The sequence below is a fragment of the Archocentrus centrarchus genome, unplaced genomic scaffold (assembly GCF_007364275.1).
Source record: "Archocentrus centrarchus isolate MPI-CPG fArcCen1 unplaced genomic scaffold, fArcCen1 scaffold_193_ctg1, whole genome shotgun sequence".
NCBI lineage: Eukaryota > Metazoa > Chordata > Actinopteri > Cichliformes > Cichlidae > Archocentrus > Archocentrus centrarchus.
This window is the reverse complement of record NW_022060238.1, coordinates 1-22969: the sequence shown is the minus strand read 5'-3', so window position 1 is coordinate 22969 and position 22969 is coordinate 1. Positions and strand designations below refer to the sequence as shown.

At 47.5% G+C, this 22969-nt stretch overlaps 16 non-coding genes and 1 pseudogene across 16 annotated transcripts; 8 read left to right on the top strand and 9 right to left on the bottom strand.

Annotated features, from left to right (window-relative positions):
• The first annotated feature begins 2002 nt into the window (after positions 1-2002).
• Positions 2003-2121, top strand: LOC115775586 (5S ribosomal RNA). The gene has a single exon (XR_004019363.1). It is a non-coding gene; the product is annotated as a 5S ribosomal RNA (ribosomal RNA).
• Positions 2122-2505: 384 nt separating this feature from the next.
• LOC115775577 (5S ribosomal RNA) lies at positions 2506-2624 on the bottom strand. Its single transcript, XR_004019354.1, has one exon. It is a non-coding gene; the product is annotated as a 5S ribosomal RNA (ribosomal RNA).
• Positions 2625-13911: 11287 nt separating this feature from the next.
• On the bottom strand, positions 13912-14030 carry LOC115775576 (5S ribosomal RNA). Its single transcript, XR_004019353.1, has one exon. It is a non-coding gene; the product is annotated as a 5S ribosomal RNA (ribosomal RNA).
• A 634-nt stretch (positions 14031-14664) lies between these two features.
• Positions 14665-14783, top strand: LOC115775583 (5S ribosomal RNA). The gene has a single exon (XR_004019360.1). It is a non-coding gene; the product is annotated as a 5S ribosomal RNA (ribosomal RNA).
• Positions 14784-15171: 388 nt separating this feature from the next.
• On the bottom strand, positions 15172-15290 carry LOC115775575 (5S ribosomal RNA). Its single transcript, XR_004019352.1, has one exon. It is a non-coding gene; the product is annotated as a 5S ribosomal RNA (ribosomal RNA).
• A 642-nt stretch (positions 15291-15932) lies between these two features.
• Positions 15933-16051, top strand: LOC115775582 (5S ribosomal RNA). Its single transcript, XR_004019359.1, has one exon. It is a non-coding gene; the product is annotated as a 5S ribosomal RNA (ribosomal RNA).
• Positions 16052-16439: 388 nt separating this feature from the next.
• Positions 16440-16558, bottom strand: LOC115775591 (5S ribosomal RNA). Its single transcript, XR_004019366.1, has one exon. It is a non-coding gene; the product is annotated as a 5S ribosomal RNA (ribosomal RNA).
• Positions 16559-17200: 642 nt separating this feature from the next.
• On the top strand, positions 17201-17319 carry LOC115775581 (5S ribosomal RNA). Its single transcript, XR_004019358.1, has one exon. It is a non-coding gene; the product is annotated as a 5S ribosomal RNA (ribosomal RNA).
• A 388-nt stretch (positions 17320-17707) lies between these two features.
• LOC115775590 (5S ribosomal RNA) lies at positions 17708-17826 on the bottom strand. Its single transcript, XR_004019365.1, has one exon. It is a non-coding gene; the product is annotated as a 5S ribosomal RNA (ribosomal RNA).
• A 642-nt stretch (positions 17827-18468) lies between these two features.
• LOC115775580 (5S ribosomal RNA) lies at positions 18469-18587 on the top strand. Its single transcript, XR_004019357.1, has one exon. It is a non-coding gene; the product is annotated as a 5S ribosomal RNA (ribosomal RNA).
• Positions 18588-18975: 388 nt separating this feature from the next.
• Positions 18976-19094, bottom strand: LOC115775588 (5S ribosomal RNA). The gene has a single exon (XR_004019364.1). It is a non-coding gene; the product is annotated as a 5S ribosomal RNA (ribosomal RNA).
• A 641-nt stretch (positions 19095-19735) lies between these two features.
• Positions 19736-19854, top strand: LOC115775579 (5S ribosomal RNA). The gene has a single exon (XR_004019356.1). It is a non-coding gene; the product is annotated as a 5S ribosomal RNA (ribosomal RNA).
• A 388-nt stretch (positions 19855-20242) lies between these two features.
• LOC115775585 (5S ribosomal RNA) lies at positions 20243-20361 on the bottom strand. Its single transcript, XR_004019362.1, has one exon. It is a non-coding gene; the product is annotated as a 5S ribosomal RNA (ribosomal RNA).
• A 641-nt stretch (positions 20362-21002) lies between these two features.
• Positions 21003-21121, top strand: LOC115775578 (5S ribosomal RNA). The gene has a single exon (XR_004019355.1). It is a non-coding gene; the product is annotated as a 5S ribosomal RNA (ribosomal RNA).
• A 388-nt stretch (positions 21122-21509) lies between these two features.
• On the bottom strand, positions 21510-21628 carry LOC115775574 (5S ribosomal RNA). Its single transcript, XR_004019351.1, has one exon. It is a non-coding gene; the product is annotated as a 5S ribosomal RNA (ribosomal RNA).
• Positions 21629-22269: 641 nt separating this feature from the next.
• On the top strand, positions 22270-22388 carry LOC115775584 (5S ribosomal RNA). Its single transcript, XR_004019361.1, has one exon. It is a non-coding gene; the product is annotated as a 5S ribosomal RNA (ribosomal RNA).
• Positions 22389-22776: 388 nt separating this feature from the next.
• On the bottom strand, positions 22777-22892 carry LOC115775587 (uncharacterized; annotated as a pseudogene).
• Between the last annotated feature and the right edge of the window lie 77 nt (positions 22893-22969).

Sequence of the window (22969 nt, the reverse complement as noted above, 5' to 3'; positions counted from 1 at the left end):
AGGTTTATGACTGGAGTAAACAAACACTACTGACACATCACTTGTGTGTTTTTGTTTGTTTGTTTGCCAGCATATGTCCCTGTCAGACAATTTATGCGTCTGTCCAATGAATTCGTCAACATAAATACAAGAATACAGATGCAGCTCAGTGCTAACTCAGGCTAGCAGACTAGCAGGCTGGCTAACGAACAAAGGTTGCTATCGCGCTAACCGCTTCACAACAACAGCAGCTAACATCTACTAGCTTGTCAGCGGCCAAACTCGACTTGCTTAGAAATGAGTCGGAATTATTCTGCTGTCATTTATCATCTTTTATGTATCTGTCCTTCATGACGTTGTGCCAATTCCTCTGCTTACTACTCGGCTAATGGTGCAGAAAGGGTCGCGACTGCACCGTTAGCTTGGAGTGCAGCTAACCTGGCCATATTTCAATCCCAGCGTCTCGCAGCCTGCGTCTCAGATGGTCGTTCTCCCGCTCCCTGATCGCTATCTCCTCCTGATACTCCAAAATCGTGTCCTCGACAGATTTGTAAATCTCCTGCGCAGCAAGCATGAGACGCTCAGTCAAAAAGACGTTTAAAAACTGCAGTTTGGTCATTTTTGTTTTGGGTTGCACAGAGCTCCTACCACCATCCAAAATGGACCAAAAAAAAAGACGCTCGACCCTGTCACGTGACCCCGACTACTTTCTTCTTCTGTCTTCTTCTTACCCCAAACATTTCTTTTCATGATGACTTTTTATGTTTGACTTGTTATTTCCGGTACTTTGACAACAATTTTTTTTTCAGTGGTTGTTTGTCTTTTGATTAAATCGGTCCGATTATGTAGATCTCTTTTTAGATCAATTTTTTTCTATTCAAATTCAAATTTTATTTTTTTTTTTTGTTCACATGAACGAAATGTTGCACGCAGGACCTGATTAAAGGCCAACATGAATGAGATCACACAAAAACAAGGAATCCAAAACTTATTTAGTGTGTTATTTAGTATAAATAAGAAAAGTATCAAGTGTAAATAAGAAAAAAAGTGTGTATTGGATAATGCACTGACAAGTAGTTTCTCATGTTTGTTCCCTTTGGCTGCTCCCAGCCAAAGGTAACTTCATGGGACTCCAACATTCTTACAACCTCTGGGAAGAAACCGTTCTCAATCTGGTGGTTCTGTTCTTGATGCTCTGCAGCCTCCTGCCCAAGGGTAGGGTGACAAAGAGTTTGTGTGCTGAGTGAGCAAACTCTTTTGAGATAGAGGGTCTTTTTCCTGCATCTGCTGATGTGGATGTTGGTGGTGGTGGGGACACTGCTGCCAACAATCCTCTGATTGACCTCTAGTCTATAAATCATTGAAAATTCACTTCACATTAAAACTTTACAACACTAATAATATGCATTAATTACACTGATGCTGGCCTGATATGCAGGCTGATGGGATTTTCTAACTGGAAGATCACAGTGGCTTGCAAAAGTATTCATACCCCTTGAACTTTTCCATATTTTGTCACCCACAAACATAAATATATGTTAATGGAATTTAATGTGAAAGACCAACACAAAGTGGTATACAATTGCGAAGTGGAAAGAAAATCATGCATGATTCCAAATATTTTTACACATAAAAAAATCCCAATCCCAAGTATGTAGGATGTGCTAAATATGAATTGTGAAGTGCAAAGTGTCTAGCGCATCTAGACGGTTTACAACTCTGTGACCTATAAAGACCTTGTTTGTGGACATGCATTTGTGGGTGGAGCAGCAGCCCACCCTACCGGAGGCAACAAAACCTTACAGCACCTGGTATTCCCAGGCATTTCAAATGCCATCAAGCGCTACATCATCGAATATCAAAAGTGTGCCGCAGGACTGACACGCTTTTCGTTGATGCCACTGACATACCGAAACCATCGATGCTGCCGTCACCTACTTTGTGGAGCTAAACGCAGCTCTGACGTCAAAGAAAGACAGCAACGTTTCCACTCATAAAAGGGCTTCTTTTGATGGTCTCCTTCGCTTACGGCCCCACCACCCTGAACACGCCCGATCTCGTCTGATCTCGGAAGCTAAGTAGGGTCGGGCCTGGTCAGTACTTGGATTGGAGACCGCCTGGGAATACCAGGTGCTGTAAGCTTTTCTTGCCTCCGGTGGGGTGGGCTGCTGCTCCACCCACAAATGCATGTCCCTTGCAGTTGTGGCGCCGCTTAAGGGGAAAACAAACAGGCTTTCCAGCTCTCCAACATTTACTGCCACAAAGCTTTGTTGCAACCAAGAAATGAAGGACCCAAGGCATCCAAAGTTCAGTGGCCCACGTCATCTGGGTGTCTCTCACCGCAATCTGAAGTTCACAGACTGTTCACGGTGCGTGTCCAATCCAGAACGCAGCGGCAGCTACTTGGCCGCACTTGCACTCTGATTTCTTGTGCCACCGTATTATTCAGTAGAGCAGCAAATAGGAACAAGGTCCAGCGAGAACAGAGACGGAGCGGCGGCACCGCCCCGTGCCAGAGGCAACAAAAGCTTACAGCACCTGGTATTCCCAGGCGGTCTCCCATCCAAGTACTGACCAGGCCCGACCCTGCTTAGCTTCCGAGATCAGACGAGATCGGGCGCGTTCAGGGTGGTATGGCCGTAAGCAAACACCGCGCTCACAAACAAGCTCTTTATAGGGCACAGAGTGCTAAACCGCCTCGACGCGCTGACACTTTGCACCTCACAATTCATATTTAGCGCATCCTACTGTTGTAATTTAATCTATATATATATCTATATATCTGTTGCAGGTGCGTGTTCTTTTAAACGAAAAGGATTCAAACGACAACGGAATAAAAATCAATAACTTGAATTTAATCAGCCAAAATATCACAAGTTACAGACCGGTCTGGGTGAGACTTGCAACCCATCTGAGCTAATACAAATCAGCTGGTTCACGGCATGAAGTCTGAACCCCTCTCTGGCTAAGCCCAGACATATAATTTTTGGTTATCACCTTTTGTTACATCATTAAAAATATCTGAAAATGTGCAAGGGTGGTTCAGGCTGGTTCCCATCAGCTGTTGGTTTGGGGGACCATGGATGTTCCCCTTATCGTTGTTTATCTCCTCAGGCACCTGAGACGGCCATCGCCGCTCTGGCCAGCACTTTCTGGGATCTGTTATGAAAAACACAGAGACACAAAAGGCCTAGCCTGTTCTTGCTACAGCACAAAACAAAATGTATTTCTTCTCTGTTGATTAGCCACACTTTCTTCATTTCTCTCTTCTAAGATAATTTAATAAATTTGATTCAGCAAAGGCAGGAATACATAAAATGATTATATTTGTGATTTTCATAAAATTACTTCCTTCAACTTCCCCTTTTGGCCTCAGGTCACCTGAGGCCAACCTTAGAAGCCAGTGCTTCCGGTGGCCAGAGGGTCATCATCCTCCTCACTGTCGTCCCGTTCCTCTCGACCAAACACCGACATCTGATGGACAACCTGTCCTTGGGGTTCCCGTCCTTCTATAACAGCAATAATACAACGAACACACAGAGCACGCCAACAGGGCACACAACAACATCCACATACTATCAAAAAACCCAATAGCAGAGCCAGAGAAACGAAGAGGGAGAGTGCCAGATCCTTCCAACTACCAAACCATGAACTGAGTAGGTCGTCCAGGGGATTTTCAATTCCAGCGTGGGAAGCCATGGTGTCACTCAGAGCTTTCAGGCCTTGCAGTGCACGAGTCACTGAGCCGTCAGGTGCAGTGTTGTTAGCAATCACTGTACAACATTGGTCCCCAAACATGTGGCAAACGCCCCCTTCTTTGGCCAACAGCATGTCTAAGACTAGTCTATTCTGAACTGCCATAAGTGAGGTTCCAGAAAGCTGCTCTGCCACTCCTCCTATTGCATCCCTTGAGAAATTGGATAGACGTTGTACGTTGTAATAGAGATAATTTATGCGCTCCACATTTTTGTTGGGGGTGACAGGAAATAAGGCTGATATTAAAGGGAGATTTTCAAACCCTGCCGCTACCTGATTTGCCAATTTGTACTCATTCGGGACACCTCGAGGTATTCCAATTGCATCTATATAAGTGGGACCTGTTAAGTCCCAATTAGCACCTCTTTTACTCCTAATCTTGTCTAGGTTGGAGGCCTCGAGTGCTGTTATTATGGTTACAGGCTGATAAAGTCTGCTCAGAGTGCACATACCTGACCATCCGGGTGGAAGGACATTCCTGAGTGTCGCCCCACCATAGTACCAGAACAGGTCCGCTCTAGACCAGACAAATTGGGAGCTGTTTTTCCAAGTTGTAACATCAATCAGACTCTCACACCACGTGGCATCCATCTGTCCTACAGTTGTATTTCCTCATCTAGTTAAGCATGTGTAATTACCTGGGGTTGGAGTGAAGCCTGGAGGAGAAATTGTGTTACTGACTACTGGGTACAATTTTGAAAACTGAGCACAGCCTTTTGGGTTTTTGGTGATGTGGAGTCCTAGAATGCAATGGAACCCCTTAGGATCATCTCTGGGATGCAGGGGAGCCGGTGCAGTCCTTAGTTTGGGCCTAGCTGCTGCACAAGCTACACAAGGCGACCAATTATTTTCTTGTGCTGTGCTCACCAGCCAATCTAGCCACAAGTTTCTATCAGCATAGCCAGTGGCTAAAGTTAGCGCCCCCTGTGGGGTTAATTTTGATAAGTCTACTTTTACTATTCCTTTCCCTACTGAGACTCCAGTCTCAATGTTATCTTTTTTTACAAGTTTTTGGCCAGAACTTGATTTTGGGTTAGTCCTTTTTTCAGGGGCAATCAGATTGAATTTGATTAGGGCCTCGGGGTCTCTGCCTGAAACGTCCACACCTATTGTTAAATATACGTCCTTCTTCCGTGACCGTCCTCTGAAACTATCTTGGGGGTTTTTAGTCAAATTTGAAAATGTGAGTACCAATGTGTTTTTAGTTGGATCGGAGTTAGTTTGTCTTACCAGTTTGATCTTTGATACCTCAGAATATTTCGTGATTGGGGCAGGGGTCCAGGGTCCCGTGTAGGCCCACACATGCTGCCATGAGGCACAGAACGTCTGACATCCCAGCCCCCTGCAAGGCCACTTTTGTCTCCCACACATATCATCAACGTCAGGAGGTGCACAAAGATATACATCATAGCCATTCCACACTGATGGTTTTCCCCCACAATCAATCACTGAACACAAATCAAAAATCCAAGCCACTTCAGTGTTATAGGTGTAATTTAATTCAATCCCACCAACATGATGCAGGCACACGTCATCTGGTCGTGTGCCTTTCTGCTGAGGAATGTCTCTTTTCGACCTACCTTGTTCATGCAAGTGTGTAGGATCTGGCACCTCCTCCCCACCTACCCGGCGTCTCTGCAAAGCTTCCCATATTAAAATAGGTAACACAATGAGTATAATGACACAAGTTAATCCTGCGATCAATTTCCAATTAAGCACTTGCATGATTAGATTGAAGTCAAATCACAACTTAAGAAATTAAACTATGTCCTCAAATATTCTGACCTTTTATTAAATTGAGATTATGAAAATAAAAATAAAAATGAAGTGATAAACTCCTAACTGTCCTCTTTTTCTTTTCTCTCTTTTTTTTTTATGTCCTTCAATGGTTGGCAATACTGTCCTTGTATCGGGGCGAAACCTTCTCCCCGAGAGCATTTAACCCTCACACCTTAGTCCATACCATTAGTCCTGCTGTCCAGCCGTAGTCACCTTGACCTGATTCCGGGTGTCCTTCAGTGTCCTGCTCGGTTCTGCTGCTGGAACACAATTACTCCAGTGATACCAAGTGTCACCTTTACCCTTTAACCTTACTGCGCACGTGGTGCGTTCGACCACTTGGTATGGTCCTCTCCACCTCGGCTTGGACCACTTCCTCTTGATGGCTTTAAGCCAAACCCACTCGCTCGAATGCGGTGTTCCTTCCTTGGTCTGGTCTCCTGGTTTGGCCTGTTTAGAGAAATCTGAGATAATACTCATTAACTGATCAAAGTATGGCTTATGTTTCAGAGAAAAAGCCTCTCCTCTGGAAACTCCTCCAGCAGCTGGACCTGGAAATTGCAAGCCATGAGTTAGTTCATATGGGGTGAATCAAGTACTCCTATTCACCTCACTTCTGACCCCTAGAAGAGCAATAGGTAATGCCTGAACCCAGGTCATTCCTGTTTGTGCACACACTTTAGCTAATTTGTCTTTTAATGTGCGATTCATCCTCTCCACTTTTCGTTGAGATTGAGGGTGATAAACACTTCCAAATGCATGTTTTAAACCCAATGCTTTTTCGACTTGCTGCAAGTCTTTGTTTTTAAAGTGAGTTCCATTATCTCATCTGATTCTTTTTGGAAACCCGTGTCTTGGTATATATTCATTGATCAAAAACTTCACCACTGATGCAGCATCTTCCCTTTTGGTGGGGATGGCCTCTGGCCACCCTGTATATGCATCAACTGCCACCAAAAGGTATCTTTGACCTCTGACTCTTTCACCCATGTCCGTGAAGTCAATCACTACTTCCTGTCCGGGCATTGGAGGAATAGGAAATTTGCCTTGATGAGGCTTCACTGTACTTTTTACATTATATACTTCACAAACTGTACACTCCCTTACAAAATTCTCAACCATTGCTGGCAAATGCGGATGCCACCAATGGGTGAGTTTTCTCTCCATTTGTTGTCTTCCACAATGAGTTAGCCCGTGGGCCTCTTCTAACAGGCCCACAGCTAAGGAGGCCGGCAAAGCTGGTCTCCCATCAGGTGCTCTCCATACACCTTGAACTTGAGATGCCCCCCTTTCTTCCCAAACTGATTTTTCATAAGGGGATGCCTTCTCCTGTTGTGTTTTTAAGTACTCCCCATCCAATTTAGGTAGCAGATCATACACTGTCATTTCAGCCTTAGCCATCATGTACTGTGATGCGTAGCCAGCAGCCTGCTTAGCAGCCTTATCTGCTGCCTCATTTCCCTTCGCGATCCAACCTCCAGTTTTGTCATGTCCCTTACACTTGATTACTGCTACCAGTTTTGGTGCCTGCAATGCTTTAGCTAATCTTCGCACTTCCTTCTCATGTTTAATTGGAGCACCGCTGGCTGTTCTGTAGCCTGCTCTTTCCCATTGGGTAAGTTCTACATGGACCACCCCACACACATAAGCTGAGTCAGTGTAAATGTTTACCTTTTTACCTGTTGCTTGTTGTAGGGCTGCTGTAAGAGCCAGGAGCTTAGCCAGTTGGGCTGAAGGTTTCTCCATCACTCTTCTGCTGTGACAGTTTCTATGTTACCATCTGGGCGTTGCCTGATAACTGCATAGGCTGCTTTTAGCCCCTCTATCGGGTTTCTAAAACAGCAGCCATCTGTGAAAAAATTCTCTTCTGCATTGTCGATTGGTTCTCCTGTCAGGTCCGGTCTCACTTTGGTGTCTCTTTCTACTCTCTCCTCACACCTATGTGGTTCTCCTTCCCCTATCTGTTCAGCCATGTTGACTCCTTCGTGTGTGTAGGCAATGTTTGCTGCACTTAGGATTTTCTCTAACCTGTTTTGTCTCAGTGACGACATGGTAAATGCTGCAGAGTTTACAAATGCCACAATGTTGTGTGTGGTGAGTACTGTTAGTGCATGTCCCATTACAATGTGTGCTGTTTTCTGTATCAGTTTGGCCACTCCTGCTGCATGTCTTGTACATGGTGGTTGTCTGATTTCTGTTGAGTCGAGTGCAACGCTAGTGTACATCAGTACCTGTCGTCCACCCCCCTTTTTCTGGAAAAGCACGCCGTCTGCCGTTCGTGCTTTTACAGAAACATCCAAGAAGAAGGGGTACTTATAATCTGGAGTGGAAAGATCAGCAGCATGTGCCAAGAGTTGTTTCAAAGAAATAAAGGATTGTTCTGCTTTGAATGTCCAGTCAAGTTTTGCAGTGAGATTTCTCATGCCTTTTTCATTTACCAGGGCTCTGAGAGGGGCTGTGAGGTCACAGTAGCCAGGAACATAATTCCTGCTAAATCCTGTGAGACCCAGAAAAGAGAGCATGACTTTGACCGTTAGGGGCTTGGTGTGAGCCAAAATTGCAGACCTGTGTGCTCCAGAGACAGTTGAGCCTCGACCTGACACTACTCGTCCCAGGAATGTAACCTCTGGGCGGCAGCACTGAATATTTTGACGGGAAACTTTAAACCCACACTTGTGTAGGTGTTTCAATAGCGACACTGTAGCTGTTAAGCAGCTGTCAACTGATTGAGCCGCTAGCATTAAATCATCAACATACTGTATTAACAACACGCCTTCAGGCAGGTGTAAATCAGCAAGCTGTTGTTTCAAAGCTTGATTGAATATTCCTGGAGTCAACACAAAACCTTGGGGGAGGCGCCGGTACCTGAGCTGTTGACCGTTATGTGTGAAGGAAAAAATGTCTCTGAGCTGTTCTGCAAGGGGCAGACAGAAAAAAGCATTAGCCAAATCAATACAAGTGAACCACTTATGTTCTTGTGTAAGGGATGAAAGAGCTGTGTACGGATTTGGAACTGGGACAGTTGGGGTGGTTATGATAGCATTAATTGCTCTGAGGTCATGTGCCATACGATATTTTCCAGTGCCTTTTTTCTCAACTTGAAGAATCGGAGTATTCCAGCGAGATGTACAATATTCGAGCACTCCAGCCTTTAAGAGGCCATCTACAGTGTCAGAGATACCCTCAACTGCCTGTGGTTTGTGTCTGTATTGTGGAATCCAAATAGGTTCACTCGTTTGATAGGTGAATGTGACGTCAGGAGTGTTGGTACAATACCCGACGTCTTCTGGACCTGCTGACCATAGGTCAGGTGGAAGAGAGTCCAACAAAAATTGAGCTTGATCGTGATCTGTACACTCCCGGCCGTGAGTCCTGGCCACATCCTCAGCTGTCAGTACAAAATTATCTTGTCCCGTACTAGCTATGCAATAGGCCTTCATTGAAGGTGAATACTTGACCTGTGGGATCTGAGTGGTCAGCCAGTCTGTTGTTTCAGCAGCTCTTTTACACATAGGACCCAATTCATGTGCTTCATGGTCAGCAGCAACCAGTAATCTAAGATGAGGCACAGCTGCGTCCTCCATCCTATACCACTGCTGCTGTTTAGATATTAAGTCAACCAGGGCGGCTACGCCCTCAAGACCAGCAATGATATCCATAGATGTCATTGACCATGTTGCATCCTGCAGTTGTTGTGAGAAAGCTTCAAGATAAACATCATCATCCTGGCGATCATAATACAGGGTGACATGGTATGGGTCTGGAGGGGAAACGTAAGGGCGCAAAGCACGAAGCCACGGGGACCACGAGAGAAACCGCGAAAAAAGACCACCTCCTTCAAGATCAGGCTGCAGAAGTCCCCAGTAGATCTTTACCAGTGGGTTATAAGTTGGAGAGGTGTCAGCTTGAAGCATCATCTGAGTTGAAGACCAATGAGAGGTGAGGGTGCAGTTTGTGGAAAATCCATCTGGAAAAGTCACAATAATTCCATCTGGGCTGCATAAGATTGAAGCTCCACTTTTAGTCAGTAAATCACGACCCAGTAAATTAACGGGGCAAGACTGAGACACAACAAAAGGATGTTGATGTGTCTGATTAGCCAGCTTCACTGGCAGAGGATGAGTGACAGGCAGATCAAGTGGTTTTCCCGAGAATCCAATTACTGATACAGTGTCTTTAGATATGAAGTCTTTGTGCACAGCAGACGTCAAAGTAGAATATCTCGCTCCTGTGTCAACAAGAAAAGGCAGTTCAGTGTTTCCAACCTTTATTTTCAGAAGAGGGTCTGCCAAAACCCCTTCTTGTGGCATTCCCGGGCCTCTTCAGTAGTAGTGTTGCTGTGGATATTGTCCACCTGGGGCAGCAGAGGGATTTGGTGCCTGATGAAAAGAAGCATTTGGAATTTGGCCAGCCTGTGGCGTTGGCACATATCCAGGGTCGTTGTGACCCAAAGCAGGGCAATAGATAGCCCAGTGTCCTTCACTCCCACAGTGGTAGCATGTATTATACCATTGCGACCGTCTCCCTCCAGAGGAGCCCTTCCCACGGCCCCGTCGAGAGCCACTGCGCGACCAAGGCCCAGCACCCCCACGTGAAGCGCCCCAGCCCGCTCCACGTCCCCTGATACCAATAACTGCCATTTGGAGGTTTTGGCTGTTTGCAAACGAATTGGGGTCTAGAAAATCAGGCGCACATCCCAAAGTTGTGAGTGGGGTTGCTTGATTTGCTGTAGCACACACTGGGAGTTGTATTTTACTCTTTTTGTCAGTGATCTCCTTTCTTCTAGCCTCTTGTAGTTGTAAGTGTAAGAACTGATTTTGTAATTTAATCTCTTCTGCTTTTTCATGATCATCCTGCTGTCTATATGCTTTCATATGGTGTGCCAAATGTCTGGACCAGGTTGCATCATCACAGCCGGGCAGATCAGGATTTTGCTGCATTTTAGTTTGCACTGCTTTAGGTAAACCATCCATTATTGCTTTTCTGAAGATGGAGTTCTGAAGTGGGTCATTACCAGGATGTACACCTGTAGTATTAACCCAGGACTCTTGACAACGCATCAAAAATGAAGGAATGTCTTCTTTATTAGCAATCTCAAAACCAAAGAGTGTATGGCTCCAGAGGGCACTGGATATTTTGCTCGCAATACAGTACCAAGCACTGTAGCTACCTGGCTAAATGGTGTAGCATGCGGTAAATCTATTGTGTTAGCTCGAGTTTCTATATCAGCTAACTCATGCTCTCCAATCTGTCTCCCCAAAACTCCACGCCAGTCGCCCAAAGCCAAATTAAAACTCATTGTGTATTTGCTAAACATTTGCATCCACTTACTACCTCCTTCGGTGGGAGGGGGCATTTTGTCCACCACACAATTCAAATCAGTTAGAGTCCAAGGGGTGTAAACTGGCTGCTGACCAGTTTGATGTTGGAGCAGAGGAGCCATTATGCTTCCTCTGCCCCTAGCATGTCTGCTCTTGTGGCGTGAGTTAAATGCAGGAGGGCGTGACTTTGTGTGTGTGTGTGTTGCGTCGCCGTCGCTCCCTGCGTCTGCTGTTCTGCTGACTCTGCCTACGAACTGTACTTCCTCACCGTCTCTCAGAAGCCCTTCCGGTTGCAGCTCATCAGCATCCGGCCCATCCGGGTCACTGTCTGCCTCTGTCTGAGCTTCAGCCTCAACTTTCAGAGTTTCTCTCTCTATTCTGGTTTTAAATGGTGTACCCAAATTGGTTACAGGGGGCTTAGTAAAGGGTCCCTTTAACACAGAATCCACAGGGGAAGAAGGCATGGCTGTTGTATTGTCAACATCACCATCGCCATCTGATTCACACAATACTGGATTAGCACACAGCGACTCTACACAGGCAGCACTCGGCTCAGGGGATGCTTGGAACACTTGACGATTTGATCGAGCTTGTTTTAAAAGCTGTACTTGTTCCTGCAGTCGTCTTGTCAATTCTGCAATCTGATTTTCCTGATCGGTGGGTGTGGAATCTACTTGAAGCTGACCCTCAATCTGCAAAAGGGGCATTTGTGTATGCTTTATGCCCTTATTCAAACTTGCATTATAACATGGAGGTAACAGTGGGGCTGATGGTGGGGAAGTAGCTTTTAAAGCTTTCTTTTCCCGTCTGCTGGAGGGAACATCACAGCACACGTTGCCAAGTTTATGAAACACAGCGCGCATGGTATCAATATGCTGCTCCTCTTTTGACCATGACCTTTTACCTAATAAAGTTGGTGTAATTTTCCTGTGTTCTTTCAATCGGTTTTTAGCTTTAATTTCTTCCTCCATAAGTTTATATTTCATTGCTCCGACAGAAGTAATCTTTGCGTCTGCTAGGAACTCATCCCAAATAGTTTGCAAATCTCTTTTCATTTCTTCCTTTCTGGCTGCAACTTCCCCACTGACTAGCTGAGCCTTCATCGACTCCCAGTGTACCAAAACATCATACTCGCCACCGTCAGCCATTCTCAGACAGTCAGACAATCACTCACTCACCCCCACACAAGCAAATGCAGCAGCAAAGCAGCTTCAACAGCGCAGCAACCAAGCAGTCAGTTAATAAATGCAACACAAAGCAATTTCAACAGTTACCAGCGCTTCTCCTTTTGTTTTTTGTTTTTTTGTTTTTTTTTTTTTTAATGTGTATTTTACTGTTTTATTATGAAACTTATTTTATTTTCTCTTCATTGTATTTCTTTATCTTCTTTTATCTTCTAAGGCTTTTAAAGGGTTTTAGTTGCTTTTATGGAGTTCTGAAGTGAAGATTCTTATTAAGGAACCCTATAGCCATAAGCTATTACGCTCGTCAATTTCTACCAGGAGTGCTATGTCTTTACGCGCGTTTGACCAACCTCTCTATACCGGGAGGACATTGGTAAAAAACAAACGGCTAGTCCACTTCAGAAGAACCAAAGGCCCTCTAAACCTAAAAAACCCCCCGAATAGGTTTTTTCAGTGGATTGATCAGTTTTCCACTCGGACTCTTCACCTGCTATTCGTGTTGCCTATTTTTCTTTTTTACTCTGTTATAACCTCTTTTGCTTTGCTTTTTCTTGTTACTCTCTGTCTTATATATATAAACACAAACTTGTGTGAGTTGGCTGCGATCTACACCGCTTCCTCTCTGACCACCAGTGACCACAAATTTGACCAATGCCAATATGCAGAATTTAGAAAGGTCTCTGCTTACCTCTTAGGTGGATGTCCAGGTCACTGATAGCCTCAAGGAGTCGGCACTGCCCCGCGGACCCTCGAAGCGGCGATTATCGGTTGCCAAAATACTCTTTATTAACAGAAGACTGCAAACAATCAAGATCCTGTTCATTCCACGTCGGAGGACACCATTTGTTGTAATTTAATCTATATATATATCTATATATCTGTTGCAGGTGCGTGTTCTTTTAAACGAAAAGGATTCAAACGACAATGGAATAAAAATCAATAACTTGAATTTAATCAGCCAAAATATCACAAGTTACAGACCGGTCTGGGTGAGACTTGCAACCTATCTGAGCTAATACAAATCAGCTGGTTCAGGGCATGAAGTCTGAACCCCACTCTGGCTAAGCCCAGACATATAATTTTTGGTTATCACCTTTTGTTACATCATTAAAAATATCTGAAAATGTGCAAGGGTGGTTCAGGCTGGTTCAGGCTGGTTCCCATCAGCTGTTGGTTTGGGGGACCTTGGATGTTCCCCTTATCGTTGTTTATCTCCTCAGGCGCCTGAGACGGCCGTCGCCGCTCTGGCCAGCACTTTCTGGGATCTGTTATGAAAAACACAGAGACACAAAAGGCCTAACCTGTTCTTGCTACAACACAAAACTAAATGTACTTCTTCTCTGTTGATTAGCCACACTTTCTTCATTTCTCTCTTCTAAGATCATTTAATAAATTTGATTCAGCAAAGGCAGGAATACATAAAATGATTATATTTGTGATTTTCATAAAATTACTTCCTTCACTACACACTTGGGATTGGGGCTCAGGCTCAAACAAATACAGTCTTGGCCTCTTTACCACAGGTGGCTTTTCTCGGCGGGAGGCCTCACAAGTGCATCGACGCTTCTTCGCATTTAAGGGGAAAACAAACAGGCTTTCCAGCTCTCCAACATTTACTGCCACAAAGCATTGTTGCAACCAAGAAATGAAGGACCCAAGGCATATTTCCAAAGTTCAGTGGCCCACGTCATCTGGGTGTCTCTCACCGCAATCTGAAGTTCACAGACTGTTCACGGCGCGTGTCCAATCCAGAACGCAGCGGCAGCTACTTGGCCGCACTTGCACTCTGATTTCTTGTGCCACCGTATTATTCAGTAGAGCAGCAAATAGGAACAAGGTCCAGCGAGAACAGAGACGGAGCGGCGGCACCGCCCTGTGCCAGAGGCAACAAAAGCTTACAGCACCTGGTATTCCCAGGCGGTCTCCCATCCAAGTACTGACCAGGCCCGACCCTGCTTAGCTTCCGAGATCAGACGAGATCGGGCGCGTTCAGGGTGGTATGGCCGTAAGCAAACACCGCGCTCACAAACAAGCTCTTTATAGGGCACAGAGTGCTAAACCGCACTGACACTTTGCACCTCACAATTCATATTTAGCGCATCCTACACACTTGGGATTGGGGCTCAGGCTCAAACAAATGCAGTCTTGGCCTCTTTGCCACACGTGGCTTTTCTCGGCGGGAGGCCTCACAAGTGCATCGACGCTTCTTCGCATTTAAAGGACAGACACATCAACGGAAGCACAAAGCCTTTTCTTCACTTTAGATCACAATACTCCGACATCTCATCGCTGCACTGCTATTTCCTTTACTGCACACGTCCTGCACATTTCCCTCATTCATTCGCAAAGCATAAACATGACCAGCGTTTCTTAGATTCGTTTCATATTCTATTTTGTTGCGGTGCAAAAGTTCGGACAATTTATAAGAAAGAAAGAAAAATGCACATTTCAAATGCCATCAAGCGCTACATCATCGAATATCAAAAGTGTGCCGCAGGACTGACACGCTTTTCGTTGACGCCACTGACATACCGAAAACATCGATGCTGCCGTCACCTACTTTGTGGAGCTAAACGCAGCTCTGACGTCAAAGAAAGACAGCAACGTTTCCACTCATAAAAGGGCTTCTTTCGAGGGGCTCCTTCGCTTACGGCCACACCACCCTGAACACGCCCGATCTCGTCTGATCTCGGAAGCTAAGCAGGGTCGGGCCTGGTCAGTACTTGGATGGGAGACCGCCTGGGAATACCAGGTGCTGTAAGCTTTTCTTGCCTCCGGTGGGGTGGGCTGCTGCTCCACCCACAAATGCATGTCCCTTGCAGTTGTGGCGCCGCTTAAGGGGAAAACAAACAGGCTTTCCAGCTCTCCAACATTTACTGCCACAAAGCATTGTTGCAACCAAGAAATGAAGGACCCAAGGCATATTTCCAAAGTTCAGTGGCCCACGTCATCTGGGTGTCTCTCACCGCAATCTGAAGTTCACAGACTGTTCACGGCGCGTGTCCAATCCAGAACGCAGCGGCAGCTACTTGGCCGCACTTGCACTCTGATTTCTTGTGCCACCGTATTATTCAGTAGAGCAGCAAATAGGAACAAGGTCCAGCGAGAACAGAGACGGAGCGGCGGCACCGCCCCGTGCCAGAGGCAACAAAAGCTTACAGCACCTGGTATTCCCAGGCGGTCTCCCATCCAAGTACTGACCAGGCCCGACCCTGCTTAGCTTCCGAGATCAGACGAGATCGGGCGCGTTCAGGGTGGTATGGCCGTAAGCAAACACCGCGCTCACAAACAAGCTCTTTATAGGGCACAGAGTGCTAAACCGCCTCGACGCGCTGACACTTTGCACCTCACAATTCATATTTAGCGCATCCTACACACTTGGGATTGGGGCTCAGGCTCAAACAAATGCAGTCTTGGCCTCTTTGCCACACGTGGCTTTTCTCGGCGGGAGGCCTCACAAGTGCATCGACGCTTCCTCGCATTTAAAGGACAGACACATCAACGGAAGCACAAAGCCTTTTCTTCACTTTAGATCACAATACTCCGACATCTCATCGCTGCACTGCTATTTCCTTTACTGCACACGTCCTGCACATTTCCCTCATTCATTCGCAAAGCATAAACATGACCAGCGTTTCTTAGATTCGTTTCATATTCTATTTTGTTGCGGTGCAAAAGTTCGGACAATTTATAAGAAAGAAAGAAAAATGCACATTTCAAATGCCATCAAGCGCTACATCATCGAATATCAAAAGTGTGCCGCAGGACTGACACGCTTTTCGTTGATGCCACTGGCATACCGAAAACATCGATGCTGCCGTCACCTACTTTGTGGAGCTAAACGCAGCTCTGACGTCAAAGAAAGACAGCAACGTTTCCACTCATAAAAGGGCTTCTTTCGAGGGGCTCCTTCGCTTACGGCCACACCACCCTGAACACGCCCGATCTCGTCTGATCTCGGAAGCTAAGCAGGGTCGGGCCTGGTCAGTACTTGGATGGGAGACCGCCTGGGAATACCAGGTGCTGTAAGCTTTTCTTGCCTCCGGTGGGGTGGGCTGCTGCTCCACCCACAAATGCATGTCCCTTGCAGTTGTGGCGCCGCTTAAGGGGAAAACAAACAGGCTTTCCAGCTCTCCAACATTTACTGCCACAAAGCATTGTTGCAACCAAGAAATGAAGGACCCAAGGCATATTTCCAAAGTTCAGAGGCCCACGTCATCTGGGTGTCTCTCACCGCAATCTGAAGTTCACAGACTGTTCACGGCGCGTGTCCAATCCAGAACGCAGCGGCAGCTACTTGGCCGCACTTGCACTCTGATTTCTTGTGCCACCGTATTATTCAGTAGAGCAGCAAATAGGAACAAGGTCCAGCGAGAACAGAGACGGAGCGGCGGCACCGCCCCGTGCCAGAGGCAACAAAAGCTTACAGCACCTGGTATTCCCAGGCGGTCTCCCATCCAAGTACTGACCAGGCCCGACCCTGCTTAGCTTCCGAGATCAGACGAGATCGGGCGCGTTCAGGGTGGTATGGCCGTAAGCAAACACCGCGCTCACAAACAAGCTCTTTATAGGGCACAGAGTGCTAAACCGCCTCGACGCGCTGACACTTTGCACCTCACAATTCATATTTAGCGCATCCTACACACTTGGGATTGGGGCTCAGGCTCAAACAAATGCAGTCTTGGCCTCTTTGCCACACGTGGCTTTTCTCGGCGGGAGGCCTCACAAGTGCATCGACGCTTCCTCGCATTTAAAGGACAGACACATCAACGGAAGCACAAAGCCTTTTCTTCACTTTAGATCACAATACTCCGACATCTCATCGCTGCACTGCTATTTCCTTTACTGCACACGTCCTGCACATTTCCCTCATTCATTCGCAAAGCATAAACATGACCAGCGTTTCTTAGATTCGTTTCATATTCTATTTTGTTGCGGTGCAAAAGTTCGGACAATTTATAAGAAAGAAAGAAAAATGCACATTTCAAATGCCATCAAGCGCTACATCATCGAATATCAAAAGTGTGCCGCAGGACTGACACGCTTTTCGTTGACGCCACTGACATACCGAAAACATCGATGCTGCCGTCACCTACTTTGTGGAGCTAAACGCAGCTCTGACGTCAAAGAAAGACAGCAACGTTTCCACTCATAAAAGGGCTTCTTTCGAGGGGCTCCTTCGCTTACGGCCACACCACCCTGAACACGCCCGATCTCGTCTGATCTCGGAAGCTAAGCAGGGTCGGGCCTGGTCAGTACTTGGATGGGAGACCGCCTGGGAATACCAGGTGCTGTAAGCTTTTCTTGCCTCCGGTGGGGTGGGCTGCTGCTCCACCCACAAATGCATGTCCCTTGCAGTTGTGGCGCCGCTTAAGGGGAAAACAAACAGGCTTTCCAGCTCTCCAACATTTACTGCCACAAAGCATTGTTGCAACCAAGAAATGAAGGACCCAAGGCATATTTCCAAAGTTCAGTGGCCCACGTCATCTGGGTGTCTCTCACCGCAATCTGAAGTTCACAGACTGTTCACGGCGCGTGTCCAATCCAGAACGCAGCGGCAGCTACTTGGCCGCACTTGCACTCTGATTTCTTGTGCCACCGTATTATTCAGTAGAGCAGCAAATAGGAACAAGGTCCAGCGAGAACAGAGACGGAGCGGCGGCACCGCCCCGTGCCAGAGGCAACAAAAGCTTACAGCACCTGGTATTCCCAGGCGGTCTCCCATCCAAGTACTGACCAGGCCCGACCCTGCTTAGCTTCCGAGATCAGACGAGATCGGGCGCGTTCAGGGTGGTATGGCCGTAAGCAAACACCGCGCTCACAAACAAGCTCTTTATAGGGCACAGAGTGCTAAACCGCCTCGACGCGCTGACACTTTGCACCTCACAATTCATATTTAGCGCATCCTACACACTTGGGATTGGGGCTCAGGCTCAAACAAATGCAGTCTTGGCCTCTTTGCCACACGTGGCTTTTCTCGGCGGGAGGCCTCACAAGTGCATCGACGCTTCTTCGCATTTAAAGGACAGACACATCAACGGAAGCACAAAGCCTTTTCTTCACTTTAGATCACAATACTCCGACATCTCATCGCTGCACTGCTATTTCCTTTACTGCACACGTCCTGCACATTTCCCTCATTCATTCGCAAAGCATAAACATGACCAGCGTTTCTTAGATTCGTTTCATATTCTATTTTGTTGCGGTGCAAAAGTTCGGACAATTTATAAGAAAGAAAGAAAAATGCACATTTCAAATGCCATCAAGCGCTACATCATCGAATATCAAAAGTGTGCCGCAGGACTGACACGCTTTTCGTTGACGCCACTGACATACCGAAAACATCGATGCTGCCGTCACCTACTTTGTGGAGCTAAACGCAGCTCTGACGTCAAAGAAAGACAGCAACGTTTCCACTCATAAAAGGGCTTCTTTCGAGGGGCTCCTTCGCTTACGGCCACACCACCCTGAACACGCCCGATCTCGTCTGATCTCGGAAGCTAAGCAGGGTCGGGCCTGGTCAGTACTTGGATGGGAGACCGCCTGGGAATACCAGGTGCTGTAAGCTTTTCTTGCCTCCGGTGGGGTGGGCTGCTGCTCCACCCACAAATGCATGTCCCTTGCAGTTGTGGCGCCGCTTAAGGGGAAAACAAACAGGCTTTCCAGCTCTCCAACATTTACTGCCACAAAGCATTGTTGCAACCAAGAAATGAAGGACCCAAGGCATATTTCCAAAGTTCAGAGGCCCACGTCATCTGGGTGTCTCTCACCGCAATCTGAAGTTCACAGACTGTTCACGGCGCGTGTCCAATCCAGAACGCAGCGGCAGCTACTTGGCCGCACTTGCACTCTGATTTCTTGTGCCACCGTATTATTCAGTAGAGCAGCAAATAGGAACAAGGTCCAGCGAGAACAGAGACGGAGCGGCGGCACCGCCCCGTGCCAGAGGCAACAAAAGCTTACAGCACCTGGTATTCCCAGGCGGTCTCCCATCCAAGTACTGACCAGGCCCGACCCTGCTTAGCTTCCGAGATCAGACGAGATCGGGCGCGTTCAGGGTGGTATGGCCGTAAGCAAACACCGCGCTCACAAACAAGCTCTTTATAGGTCACAGAGTGCTAAACCGCCTCGACGCGCTGACACTTTGCACCTCACAATTCATATTAACGCATCCTACACACTTGGGATTGGGGCTCAGGCTCAAACAAATGCAGTCTTGGCCTCTTTGCCACACGTGGCTTTTCTCGGCGGGAGGCCTCACAAGTGCATCGACGCTTCTTCGCATTTAAAGGACAGACACATCAACGGAAGCACAAAGCCTTTTCTTCACTTTAGATCACAATACTCCGACATCTCATCGCTGCACTGCTATTTCCTTTACTGCACACGTCCTGCACATTTCCCTCATTCATTCGCAAAGCATAAACATGACCAGCGTTTCTTAGATTCGTTTCATATTCTATTTTGTTGCGGTGCAAAAGTTCGGACAATTTATAAGAAAGAAAGAAAAATGCACATTTCAAATGCCATCAAGCGCTACATCATCGAATATCAAAAGTGTGCCGCAGGACTGACACGCTTTTCGTTGACGCCACTGACATACCGAAAACATCGATGCTGCCGTCACCTACTTTGTGGAGCTAAACGCAGCTCTGACGTCAAAGAAAGACAGCAACGTTTCCACTCATAAAAGGGCTTCTTTCGAGGGGCTCCTTCGCTTACGGCCACACCACCCTGAACACGCCCGATCTCGTCTGATCTCGGAAGCTAAGCAGGGTCGGGCCTGGTCAGTACTTGGATGGGAGACCGCCTGGGAATACCAGGTGCTGTAAGCTTTTCTTGCCTCCGGTGGGGTGGGCTGCTGCTCCACCCACAAATGCATGTCCCTTGCAGTTGTGGCGCCGCTTAAGGGGAAAACAAACAGGCTTTCCAGCTCTCCAACATTTACTGCCACAAAGCATTGTTGCAACCAAGAAATGAAGGACCCAAGGCATATTTCCAAAGTTCAGAGGCCCACGTCATCTGGGTGTCTCTCACCGCAATCTGAAGTTCACAGACTGTTCACGGCGCGTGTCCAATCCAGAACGCAGCGGCAGCTACTTGGCCGCACTTGCACTCTGATTTCTTGTGCCACCGTATTATTCAGTAGAGCAGCAAATAGGAACAAGGTCCAGCGAGAACAGAGACGGAGCGGCGGCACCGCCCCGTGCCAGAGGCAACAAAAGCTTACAGCACCTGGTATTCCCAGGCGGTCTCCCATCCAAGTACTGACCAGGCCCGACCCTGCTTAGCTTCCGAGATCAGACGAGATCGGGCGCGTTCAGGGTGGTATGGCCGTAAGCAAACACCGCGCTCACAAACAAGCTCTTTATAGGGCACAGAGTGCTAAACCGCCTCGACGCGCTGACACTTTGCACCTCACAATTCATATTAACGCATCCTACACACTTGGGATTGGGGCTCAGGCTCAAACAAATGCAGTCTTGGCCTCTTTGCCACACGTGGCTTTTCTCGGCGGGAGGCCTCACAAGTGCATCGACGCTTCCTCGCATTTAAAGGACAGACACATCAACGGAAGCACAAAGCCTTTTCTTCACTTTAGATCACAATACTCCGACATCTCATCGCTGCACTGCTATTTCCTTTACTGCACACGTCCTGCACATTTCCCTCATTCATTCGCAAAGCATAAACATGACCAGCGTTTCTTAGATTCGTTTCATATTCTATTTTGTTGCGGTGCAAAAGTTCGGACAATTTATAAGAAAGAAAGAAAAATGCACATTTCAAATGCCATCAAGCGCTACATCATCGAATATCAAAAGTGTGCCGCAGGACTGACACGCTTTTCGTTGACGCCACTGACATACCGAAAACATCGATGCTGCCGTCACCTACTTTGTGGAGCTAAACGCAGCTCTGACGTCAAAGAAAGACAGCAACGTTTCCACTCATAAAAGGGCTTCTTTCGAGGGGCTCCTTCGCTTACGGCCACACCACCCTGAACACGCCCGATCTCGTCTGATCTCGGAAGCTAAGCAGGGTCGGGCCTGGTCAGTACTTGGATGGGAGACCGCCTGGGAATACCAGGTGCTGTAAGCTTTTCTTGCCTCCGGTGGGGTGGGCTGCTGCTCCACCCACAAATGCATGTCCCTTGCAGTTGTGGCGCCGCTTAAGGGGAAAACAAACAGGCTTTCCAGCTCTCCAACATTTACTGCCACAAAGCATTGTTGCAACCAAGAAATGAAGGACCCAAGGCATATTTCCAAAGTTCAGAGGCCCACGTCATCTGGGTGTCTCTCACCGCAATCTGAAGTTCACAGACTGTTCACGGCGCGTGTCCAATCCAGAACGCAGCGGCAGCTACTTGGCCGCACTTGCACTCTGATTTCTTGTGCCACCGTATTATTCAGTAGAGCAGCAAATAGGAACAAGGTCCAGCGAGAACAGAGACGGAGCGGCGGCACCGCCCCGTGCCAGAGGCAACAAAAGCTTACAGCACCTGGTATTCCCAGGCGGTCTCCCATCCAAGTACTGACCAGGCCCGACCCTGCTTAGCTTCCGAGATCAGACGAGATCGGGCGCGTTCAGGGTGGTATGGCCGTAAGCAAACACCGCGCTCACAAACAAGCTCTTTATAGGGCACAGAGTGCTAAACCGCCTCGACGCGCTGACACTTTGCACCTCACAATTCATATTTAGCGCATCCTACACACTTGGGATTGGGGCTCAGGCTCAAACAAATGCAGTCTTGGCCTCTTTGCCACACGTGGCTTTTCTCGGCGGGAGGCCTCACAAGTGCATCGACGCTTCCTCGCATTTAAAGGACAGACACATCAACGGAAGCACAAAGCCTTTTCTTCACTTTAGATCACAATACTCCGACATCTCATCGCTGCACTGCTATTTCCTTTACTGCACACGTCCTGCACATTTCCCTCATTCATTCGCAAAGCATAAACATGACCAGCGTTTCTTAGATTCGTTTCATATTCTATTTTGTTGCGGTGCAAAAGTTCGGACAATTTATAAGAAAGAAAGAAAAATGCACATTTCAAATGCCATCAAGCGCTACATCATCGAATATCAAAAGTGTGCCGCAGGACTGACACGCTTTTCGTTGACGCCACTGACATACCGAAAACATCGATGCTGCCGTCACCTACTTTGTGGAGCTAAACGCAGCTCTGACGTCAAAGAAAGACAGCAACGTTTCACTCATAAAAGGGCTTCTTTCGAGGGTCTTGCTCGTTTACGGCCACACCACCCTGAACACGCCCGATCTCGTCTGATCTCGGAAGCTAAGCAGGGTCGGGCCTGGTCAGTACTTGGATGGGAGACCGCCTGGGAATACCAGGTGCTGTAAGCTTTTCTTGCCTCCGGTGGGGTGGGCTGCTGCTCCACCCACAAATGCATGTCCCTTGCAGTTGTGGCGCCGCTTAAGGGGAAAACAAACAGGCTTTCCAGCTCTCCAACATTTACTGCCACAAAGCATTGTTGCAACCAAGAAATGAAGGACCCAAGGCATATTTCCAAAGTTCAGTGGCCCACGTCATCTGGGTGTCTCTCACCGCAATCTGAAGTTCACAGACTGTTCACGGCGCGTGTCCAATCCAGAACGCAGCGGCAGCTACTTGGCCGCACTTGCACTCTGATTTCTTGTGCCACCGTATTATTCAGTAGAGCAGCAAATAGGAACAAGGTCCAGCGAGAACAGAGACGGAGCGGCGGCACCGCCCCGTGCCAGAGGCAACAAAAGCTTACAGCACCTGGTATTCCAGGCGGTCTCCCATCCAAGTACTGACCAGGCCGACCCTGCTTAGCTTCCGAGATCAGACGAGATCGGCGCGTTCAGGGTGGTATGGCCGTAAGCAAACACTGCGCTCACAAACAAGCTCTTTATAGGGCACAGAGTGCTAAACCGCCTCGACGCGCTGACACTTTGCACCT